General features: G+C 37.9%; 1 long non-coding RNA gene across 1 annotated transcript; it reads right to left on the bottom strand.

Annotated features, from left to right (window-relative positions):
- Positions 1-211: 211 nt before the first annotated feature.
- On the bottom strand, positions 212-7,955 carry LOC141276878 (uncharacterized). Its single transcript, XR_012327129.1, has 3 exons — positions 7,895-7,955; positions 4,240-4,279; positions 212-230 (listed from the first exon to the last, which is right to left on the bottom strand). It is a non-coding gene; the product is annotated as an uncharacterized lncRNA (long non-coding RNA).
- Positions 7,956-10,102: the final 2,147 nt, after the last annotated feature.

Here is a 10,102-nt window from a genome sequence, read left to right as displayed (position 1 = left end):
TCAGGGCCGCATTTCCAGCTACTTCCAATGTCACTGCATCCAGGAATCGTTCCCTGACTGCTCCCCATGGGAGTAGAGCCCCATCTTTTGCATTCTCATCCCGCATTTGCCCATCCCTTTCTTCCTTGTTTCCCTGTTCTCTCTCTCACCTTGTGAAATCTGAGAGCAGAGTCCTTGACTGACTTACCTCGGTAGCATCCTGCAAAATGCCTTTTGCATCTTGGATTCCACTTAAGTATTGTTGAATGAAAAAAAAATGAAAGAAATAAAGTTGAGACATTCGTGACTCAATGGTAACAACAGGGTCTAAATCCTGCTCCATTTTGAGACTCAGCTCAAGTGTCAGCTCCCTAAGGACACCATTTCTGACTTTCTTAAGAAGAATAGAGGTCTGCTATAATGTCAATACAAATCTCTAGCAGAAGACTTATCCCAGGGTGTAATTATTAAGTATTTTATGTGCATTTCCCTCACTGGATCTTATCCTATTCATGTTGGTGTGGTCTGCATCAAGCTCACACAGACTATAAGCTCCATGAGGACAGAGGGCGTATCTGTCTTGCTTGTATTTGTGTCACCAGGACTCAGCATAGACTCTTGTATTCGGTAAATACTCAAAAAAGATATGATGCATGAGTGAATCGAAGATTAAAAACCAAAGGCACAAAAGGATGACAGGATGTTAGGGGACGGATTCCATGCCCTTGCTTGACTTCTATGTTCATTAAAGACTTAGTTTCAAAAACCACAAAAGGGAGAAGCTATCGATATTTCCATCAAGGGGAATTTTAACTCCTCTTAATCCAATTAATTTTGTCAATTAAATTTAATGTCAAATGAAATTTAAAGTAATAACCCCCAAATTTGGGACTTGCTTAGAGAAAAATCCCTGTCATCTTATAAAGAAAAAAGTATAATAGATATCGAATTGTCCATTTCTAATAGCACTTTTTAAAATGGTTTCATTGCAGTGGGGCTTAAGAAATCACTGTACAATGCAAATAAAGTTACCCAAATCTGTGAAGACTGTATTTACTGTTAACTTTGCTCACTTATTTTTCTAGTAATTTAAGAGGTGGATACTTAGAATTATATTTTTATTTTACTAATATCTATAGCTACTTTGCCATCTGCATTTTTTAAAGCCTTATTGTTTTAGAGCAGCAAAACTGAGAAGGTATAGAGATTTCCCATATACTTTTTGCCCTTATACGTGCATAGCCGCCTACATTATTGACATCCACTACAGAATGGTGCATTTTTTACAACTCATGAACCTATTGTTTTTTCCCCCTTCTTAACCCAATTCTATGAGCTGATCATTCCTGTTCCCCACCTCCTACCAAGAGACTGTCAATAACCTGAGCTAATAAACCAAATATTTATTAGAAATTGATGCTTCTACTCAGAGATGGCCCACACACCTGTGATCTAAAATTTCGCAAGAAATGCCCTTTAATGACTACATTTTCAATTGTATTGAGCTGAAATCAATAAGATTTTATTTGAATACAGAAGTCCCCCAAATAGTCAAATTACTCTTAAAAGGGCCAGAACATTTATTAAACTTTCACAAACATAAGATGTTCTGTCAAAGTAATTAATTGAGGATTTCATTAATTACGTTGGAATTAAGAAGGCAACAAACCACTCAGTGGTTAGTGGGCCGTCACATTCAGAAATGAGACAGATTCATTTCACTGGTTCAGAAGGTACCAAGTCACTAGAGAAAACATCAGGGCGTGGGTGTAATGGATACTGCTGAGCACTGATCAAATATGAAAGCACTATTTTGGGATCAGTAGGATTGAGGTAGTGTGGAAGGCATGGTGATCTTCTAAATGACAAGTCGCATTCCAAGGGACAACACAGTCTCCTGTTCTCAGACTCATTACTGTATGTTGAAGTGCATGAGAAGCAAATGTTTGGAGCAAATATGAAATCGACATTCAAAATTCAATTCACATGGTCCAGGCTAAGGACCTTAAACTTGGATGTATTCTCTCTCTGATAACGCATTATACTTTGGAGAGGCTATTTCCCTTTTGACACAGCCCTCAGGAAAGATCAAAGACAGCATGAAAAAATATGTGTGCGATATTGACAGACATCAAATATCATGCTAATGTACAGTTTCTGTCACAGATTGACTTGCTGCATAAGCCCTTAAGTCACATCAGTATCACAGGGGGTTTCTAGGTTACAAATCTAAACCACTCCTCAGTCCTCTCTTCTAACATAGAATTAGTTCATTAAAATGATTGTCTAGTCATAAGGAAATAATTTCCCTGTTTCTCCACGTTCCTCCAAGTGACGAAAGAGCTCTTAGGCTAAGTTTTCCTTTGACTGGAAAGGCAGTACTCAGCGGGGAAATTAAACAAAATCCTCCTGCAGGGATTTCTAGTCTCTGATAATTTCAGACTTGTGTGGAACCATCATAATGATCCCATTTTCCTTTAGTATTCTTACAACATCAGAGACCTTCTTTGAGTATTTTTTATGAATTATTTTCCGTGATTTGGCTATCTTGCGGGGACAAGCAAATTGAGGAGACTATAAAGGGAAATGAGCAAATTAGAATCTTTTTGAGGATAAAACCATGTAGTCAGCTATTTGGTTCTCCATTAGTTTTCTACTACTTATTTCTTTTGCTAAAAATTATTCTCTCTCGTATACATAAATATCTAAAGGGCTTTGACACGGGATAACTACATGTCAGTTATAGTTAAATTGGGTGGATATAGTTCTTACAGCCAGTTAATTAACTTTTTCCTTTTCATATGCTTTTCTTTTGGTGGTTTTTAGAGCATCTCAAGCAGATAATTAAGCATTGTCTAAGGCACTTTTACAGTCCTTGCTACCATCGATTGCTAACAAGACTTAGCAGAAAATAAATCACCTTTTTTTTTAGGCTTCCTGAAAACATTTTTTAAAATCCTTTGTTATTTTAGAATACAAGAAAATCAATTGCTACAGCAATAAGGCTTGTCAGATACAAGCCTTGACTAAGAACAAACACAAAGATGTTATTTGTTTCATTTCGTGATAGTTTAATCTATTTGTTAAAAGACCCTTTTACCTAAAATTATGATTGTTTCCCCACTATTCACCTCTCCGAATTCACAACTTCAAGTACAATATTAGTTTGTTTTTGGTCACATATCTTAGTCAATTTAACATAAATCAGTTCAGTCAGAGTTTGGAGCAAATTATAGAATATAGTTAACAGAAATAAAATGCTATTAATATGTTTATTTTGAATATAAGGTATATTTAACTAAGAGAGTGGAGATACAAGTGAAAAAAACAGAGATGCACCTTAATTCTTTATGTTCTTCGTAAAATACATTTAGACAGTTAGTTTTCATGTTTTCAGAACATCCACTTTCAAGGAATACAGCCTGATTAAAGGTGAGAATTAGAGTAAGCCAACCAGGAATCACTCTTTGACTCAGATTGTCTTTGGATATGATGTAAGAAAACTAACCTAATGAAAGAAAGAGTGCTTTCCAAGGAATATTAACATACAATGCAAAGTCATAAACAAGTTTGTAAAATGTTAAGAGTGCTTTATCTCCCTTTCTTTCTAACACCAACTTTCCCCTGAATCATATTTCTGTGCCATTTCTCAGTAAACCAGGTTCACGCCATGTGGACTCATTCTGTGCCCTCTGCCTGTGCTGGGTCTACAAGTACCCTACTAATTATCCAATATCCACACAGACTTCCATCCCTTCCATGATTCTTTCCCAGCTGCCCCTCTCCAAACAAATATTTATAACTCTATTGCTATATTTTAATTTGAGACAGTTTCTTCAATCTACCCTCTTACTTCAGAAATATATCCACTCTCAAAAGCACAGTTTCCATTTTGACTTCTTTTATGGACATGTTTAAGAATGGATCAGTCTTCTACATCTGTGACTCCATTTCTGTTTGTAAATAAGTTCATTTGTACCATTTTTAGATTCCACATATAAGTGATATCATGTGATATTTGTCTTTGTCTGACTTCACTCAGTATGACAATCTCTAGGTCCATCCATGTTGCTGCAAATGGCATTATTTTCTTCTTTTTTATGGCTGAGAAATATTCCATTGTATATATATGTACCACATCTTCTTTATCCATTCCGGTTACCAGTGAAGAGAGTGGTGTGGGGAAAGGGATAAATTGGGAGATTGGGACTGGCATATACACACGACTATATATAAAATAGATAACTAATAAGGACCTACCGTACAGCACAGGGAACTCTACTCAATACTCTTCAATGCCCTATATGGGAAAAGAATTGAAAAATAGAGTGGATATAAAACAAACAAAAAAGAATGGCTCGCTTACCAGCGCAGCTGTAGCGCACACGCTGGAGTGTGCTGGCCGTGTTGGCTACGCCACTGTGAAAGCCTGATGCCTTCGGCTCCACAGGAGTGCATTAACAAACAAGGTAGCCCAAGGTACATTCTCCACAATGAATGGGTTCTTCTGAGCAAACACATGGAAAATATTTCTCTGGGAGGCAGAACCAAGGGCAGCAAGCAGAGACATTCTGTGTGCATAGAAAAATCTACCGAAACATCATCTCTGTATTAATGACATTGTTAGCAGTAGTTACCTTGTACCTAGTAATTACCAGTGTCAGGATACACATCACCTCAATTCTTCTTCAGAAAACTCTTTAAACTATTATTATCTGCACTTCAGATGTGGAAATTGAAGCTGACGGACAACAAGGGACTTTTCCCAGCCAAGCAAGGGAGTGAGGATAGGAGTCCACTTCAGAATCTCAGGGACCTTTGCCTGTCGGCCATGTTGCCTTTCCGCTACTCTTCTACTGGTTTATAGCAGAGCCTTGTAACAATCTGGAGAGGTCTAGGACATTTCCAGTTTTTGAGGACCTTTATATATATATATATATATATATATATATATATTTTTTTTCCCCCCCGGTACGCGGGCCTCTCACTGCTGTGGCCTCTCCCATTGCGGAGCACAGGCTCCGGATGCGCAGGCTCAGCGGCCACGGCTCACGGGCCCAGCTACTCTGCGGCATGTGGGATCTTCCCGGACCGGGGCATGAACCCGTGTGCCCTGCATCGGCAGGCGGAATCCTGGTGCACTGTTGGTGGGCATATAAATTGATGCAGCCACTATGGAAAAACAGTATGGAGGTTCCTCAAAAAATTAAAAATAGAACTGCAATACCATCTAGCAATTCCACTCCTGGCTATTTATCCAAAGACAATGAAAACACTAATTTGAAAAGATATATGCACCCCTAATGTGCATAGCAGCATTATTTACAATAGCCAAGATATGTAAGCATCTTGAGTGTCCCCCAACAGATGAATGAATAAAGAAGATGTGCTCTGTGTGTGTGTGTGTGTGTGTGTGTATGTGTGTGTAATGGAATATTGCTTGGCCATAAAAAAGAATAAAATCTTGTCATTTGCTACAATAGGGATGGACCCGGAGGGTATTATGCTAATATAACAAAACAGCAATAGACTCACAGAGAACAAATTAGTTGTTGCTAGAGGGAAGGGGTTGGAGGGATGGGTGAAGTAGGTGAAGGGGATTAAGAGGTATAACCTACCAGTTATAAAATAAATGAGTCACAGGGATGTAATGTACAGCACAGAGGATACAGTCAATAACATTATAATAACTTTGGAGCATAATCTACAAAAATATTGAATCACTATGCTGTACACCCGAAACTAATATAATATTGTAAAAATTTGAAATATTTAATTAAAATTGTATTCAATAAAAAATAAAAATAATTAAAAACATTAACTCATTACAAAATTTTTTAAAAGAATTATAAGTGAGGGGCTTCCCTGGTGGCGCAGTGGTTGAGAGTCCGCCTGCTGATGCAGGGGACACGGGTTCGTGCCCCGGTCCGGGAAGATCCCACATGCCGTGGAGCAGCTGGGCCTGTGAGCCATGGCCGCTGAGCCTGCGCGTCCAGAGCCTGTGCGTCCAGAGCCTGTGCTCCGCAATGGGAGAGGCCACAACAGTGAGAGGCCCGCAAAAAAAAAAAAAAAAAAGAATTATAAGTGAAAGTTAAAATTTAAAATAAATCCTAGGGACTTCCCTGGTGGTGCAGTGGTTAAGAATCTGCCTGTCAATGTAGGGGACACGGGTTCGAGCCCTAGTCTGGGAAGATCCCACACGCCAAGGAGCAACTAAGCCTGTGTGCCACAACTACTGAGCCTGCGCTCTAGAGCCCGCGAGCCGCAACTACTGAGCCCGCATGCCACAACTGCTGAAGCCCACGCACCTAGAGCCTGTGCTCCACAACAAGAGAACCCACCGCAATGAGAAGCCCGTGCACCGCAACCAGAGAAAAGCCCGTGCGCAGCAACAAAGACCCAATGCTGCCAAAAATAAATAAAAAAAATAAAATAAACTAAGGTAAATCCTAGAAATAAATATTGATGAATATTATAACTGATCTTGAGTTGGGGAAAACTTTCGAAGAGGAATGAAAATGTTATCATAGATGTTTGACGACATAGCTTGTAAAGTTCCAATAAAAAAAAAATGATAAAATACTTGAATGAATGTGGTAGTCAATAATTAATAGTTTTTAACAAAAATCTTACAAAAAACTAATCCAATGAAAACATTAGCAGAGGGCACTAATGTGTGATTCACAGGAGAAACTATATAAATGTATGAAAAAAATGTCAACCTCACCAGTAACACGTTGCAAATTTAAGATTCTCGGTATGGCAGAGACAGGTAGTTCTTCAAATCTGTTCTATTTTCCCTCAGTTAATTCCTAGTTTCTAACTGGGTTTAGAACTGACCGAAATAAACACCGTATCTTCCAATTTCTCTAGCAAGGTTTGGCCAGGTGTCCACGTTCTCATTAATGGGATAGGTACAGAAGTTTTATAAGCAAACTCTACATTGTATCCTTTTCACTTTCCTCCATCTTGCTGTTTGGAACATGGTGGTCGTGGTGATATGCCAATACGATCTCACACCAAGTGGATGGGAGCAAAACACTGTGATGGAGAAACACGGTAACAGCAGCAAGGGTCTTTGGAAAACCTTCTGAAGAACCCACCCATCAGACAGGAAGGGACCTCCTCTGCTTACCATGGAACATTAAGTAAGAGGAATGATCAACTTCTCCCCCAATTCATATGTTGAAATCCTTAACCCCCAAGGTGGCAGTATTAAGGTGTGGGGCCTTTGGGAATCTGAGGGCACCTTGATTCTGGACTCCCAGCCTCCAGAACTGTGAGAAATAAATTTCTGCTGTATATAAGCTACCCAGTTTGTGGTATTTTTGCTATAGTAGCCTGAATAGACTAAGACAGTCAGGGATTACAGCAACAGCAATTTGGTCAACAACTAAATTACAATAAAGGAATATGTACCATATTTACAAGTAAAAATATTGAAAGTTCACTTGAAATTTATTTTTCATTAAAGTTTTCCCAGAAAAACACATATGAAACAACAAAGTTGTCTAATCTATTTGCATGATTACATACAAATTTGTGAAAAATATGGTTCCTCTTTTCAAATGTAGGATCAGAGACAGGAATTAGCAGTCTCTAATTAGCAGGAAGAAGAAAATTCTTAAATACTTGTTGTGCTTAAAGATTTTTGTTTAGATCAGTGGAAATTCATTAAAACTACTTTTAGATCTAAAAAATGGTGTAAATGGTATCTCAGTGTATAAATATGACATTTTTTTATATAATACTTTAAAATTATAATCCCAGGTTCTATCACAGGTCCTGTGTTTGAGCAAATTTTATAGCCCAGAAATTAGGAAACAACAGCCTTATAATGTAAATTAAAATTAGGAGTTTGCGATTAACAGACACACACTACTATATATAAAATAGATAAACAACAAGGACCTACTGTACAGCACAGGGAACTCTACTCAGTATCTTGTAATGACCTATAATGGAAAAGAATCTGAAAAAGAATATATACATATGAAACTGAGTCACTTTGCTGTACACCTGAAACTAACACAATATTGTAAATTAACTATACTTCAATTTTTAAAAAAGGTTAAAAAAAGACATAAGAGAAATACCAAAAAAAAATTTTTAAAGTAGGAGCGAGTAGTATCTGACTTATTTTTTTATGGGAAAGAACGTTTTAGCCTTATACTTTATATCTTAGCAACTTATAGTCTTATTTTCCTAGGTTTTGAAAACAAATCTTAGACATCATATAAATTTTAATGTAGTTCTTAAATTTACAGAGGGTCCCTCTGAAAAGCTCACACATGGTTCATATAGCAGACACTAATTCTAGTGAGGCACAGCCCTTCTCGCTTCAAGATGTTGAAAATATATTCAATGAAATTAGTTACAAGCCTTATATATTTATTTGTTGCCCATATCAAGTCAACAAGCATTTAATGAATACATTGTGTGCACTTAGCCATGTGTTGGGTATTGAGGAGACAGACTAAATATAAGCCTGGCTTCCCTAAGAAAGATGTTGGGACAATATTTCACTAAACATTTGTGGTGACTAAGATAAATTATCCTCGGTTTTACTGTAGTGAGCAATATTGATTGAAGAACTTATTGGAGAAAGGAGACTCATAAATTTCGAACTGGATACAGGTTCAAAATAACTTACAGGCAAGTAATAACTTGTATGGTATAAATTACTAATACTTTGTTAGTTAAGAGAAGGGAGAAATTAGTGAGCTTGTAAAGGAAGAAAGGCTCATCAAGACTACGTGAATTTAGACTTAAAATATGAACAAGGTTAAGGTAGGGAGGAAGGGTACAGCTGGGAAGAGCACAAGAGAAATGCATTAAGACAGAGGTGGGCTTGGGGAGGGGGCGTGGGGGGGTGTGGCCAGGATATGTGGAAGGTAAACTTGGGTGCTCCATGAGCAACAGATGAAAGAGCTGTAATAGGAGTGAAATATATTATTTTATTAGCATGTTTTAGCCCGGTATTGGGATGGCCAAAAAATTCATTCAGTTAGTGAACACGGTGTTCAATAAAATTCTTGGTGAAAACGAAAAATGTGTCTTTTATTTTTACTTAAAACCAAATGAACTTTTTGGCCAACCCAATACATATTAGTGATGTGATCTGTATTATACTTTAGAGACATGAGGGAACATGCAAATGTGGCCTAGAAGCAGCCATGAGGTAATTAACCCGAGGTGGGAAAAATCAGCAAACAACCTGGCCAAGGAAATAAAACTGACTGAGGGAAATAACTGAGGCCATAGCAGACACACATACCACGTGTAATAAACAAAGGAAGCCACAACTAAGGTTTCAGAGTAGCTTTAGGAATGCAAAAAAAAAAAAAAGAGGTTGGAAGATTCTTGTACTTCTGTGACCAAACAAAAATGATTAACAGTAGCAGTCAGACTCAGATGGCCCCCAAAGATCCCAGCCTGCTGGGACTCACATCTTTGTGTCATCTCCTCCCCTTGACTACAGGCTAGACTAGTGATGCTTCTCATTAACAGGATAAGGCAAAGGTGATGGGATACCAATTCTGTGGTTAAGACCCACAAGACTGTGACTTCTGTCTTAGCACATTCTCTCCCTTGCTGGCCTTGATGGGTGCTATGAATGGGTAAGGGTAGGGCAGTTTAATGGTGAGTGAGGGGAGGGGAGTTCTTACGAATGTGCATAATTGTATGTTCAAGACTCACCATATAGCACTCCCCTGAATGAATGATGTAATGGCTCAGTGCTAGTCAGAGAGATAAATGGCTGGTCAAATGGAAATCTTTCTTTACATATATTTTTTTTCTTTAGCTTCTTTTCACAAAACTCAGAAGCACGTTTTTTTAAATTTTTGCTAGTAGGACTAGTATTTCGGTTATGAATTAGTCCCAATTTTTATATTTTGCCTCCACAGAAAGGGCTCAGTACTATTTTTCCCCTTTTGTTTGGACAGCATGTAATTCACACATGCTAACCTATATTTCAAAAGAGAACACTCGTGTGGTCTGTCAGACTACTCTTTCTTTCTAGCCAGGGTTTTCAGGAGTTACATTTTATCCTTCGATATTTTACTTTATTTAGGTATTTTTACTTGTCTTCTTTTTGCATACTACATGTATTTCTCTGAGA

This window comes from Tursiops truncatus, chromosome 17 (assembly GCF_011762595.2).
Source record: "Tursiops truncatus isolate mTurTru1 chromosome 17, mTurTru1.mat.Y, whole genome shotgun sequence".
Taxonomy (NCBI): Eukaryota; Metazoa; Chordata; class Mammalia; order Artiodactyla; family Delphinidae; genus Tursiops; species Tursiops truncatus.
The sequence above is the reverse complement of the archived record's forward strand: the minus strand, read 5'-3'. Positions and strand labels throughout refer to the sequence as shown.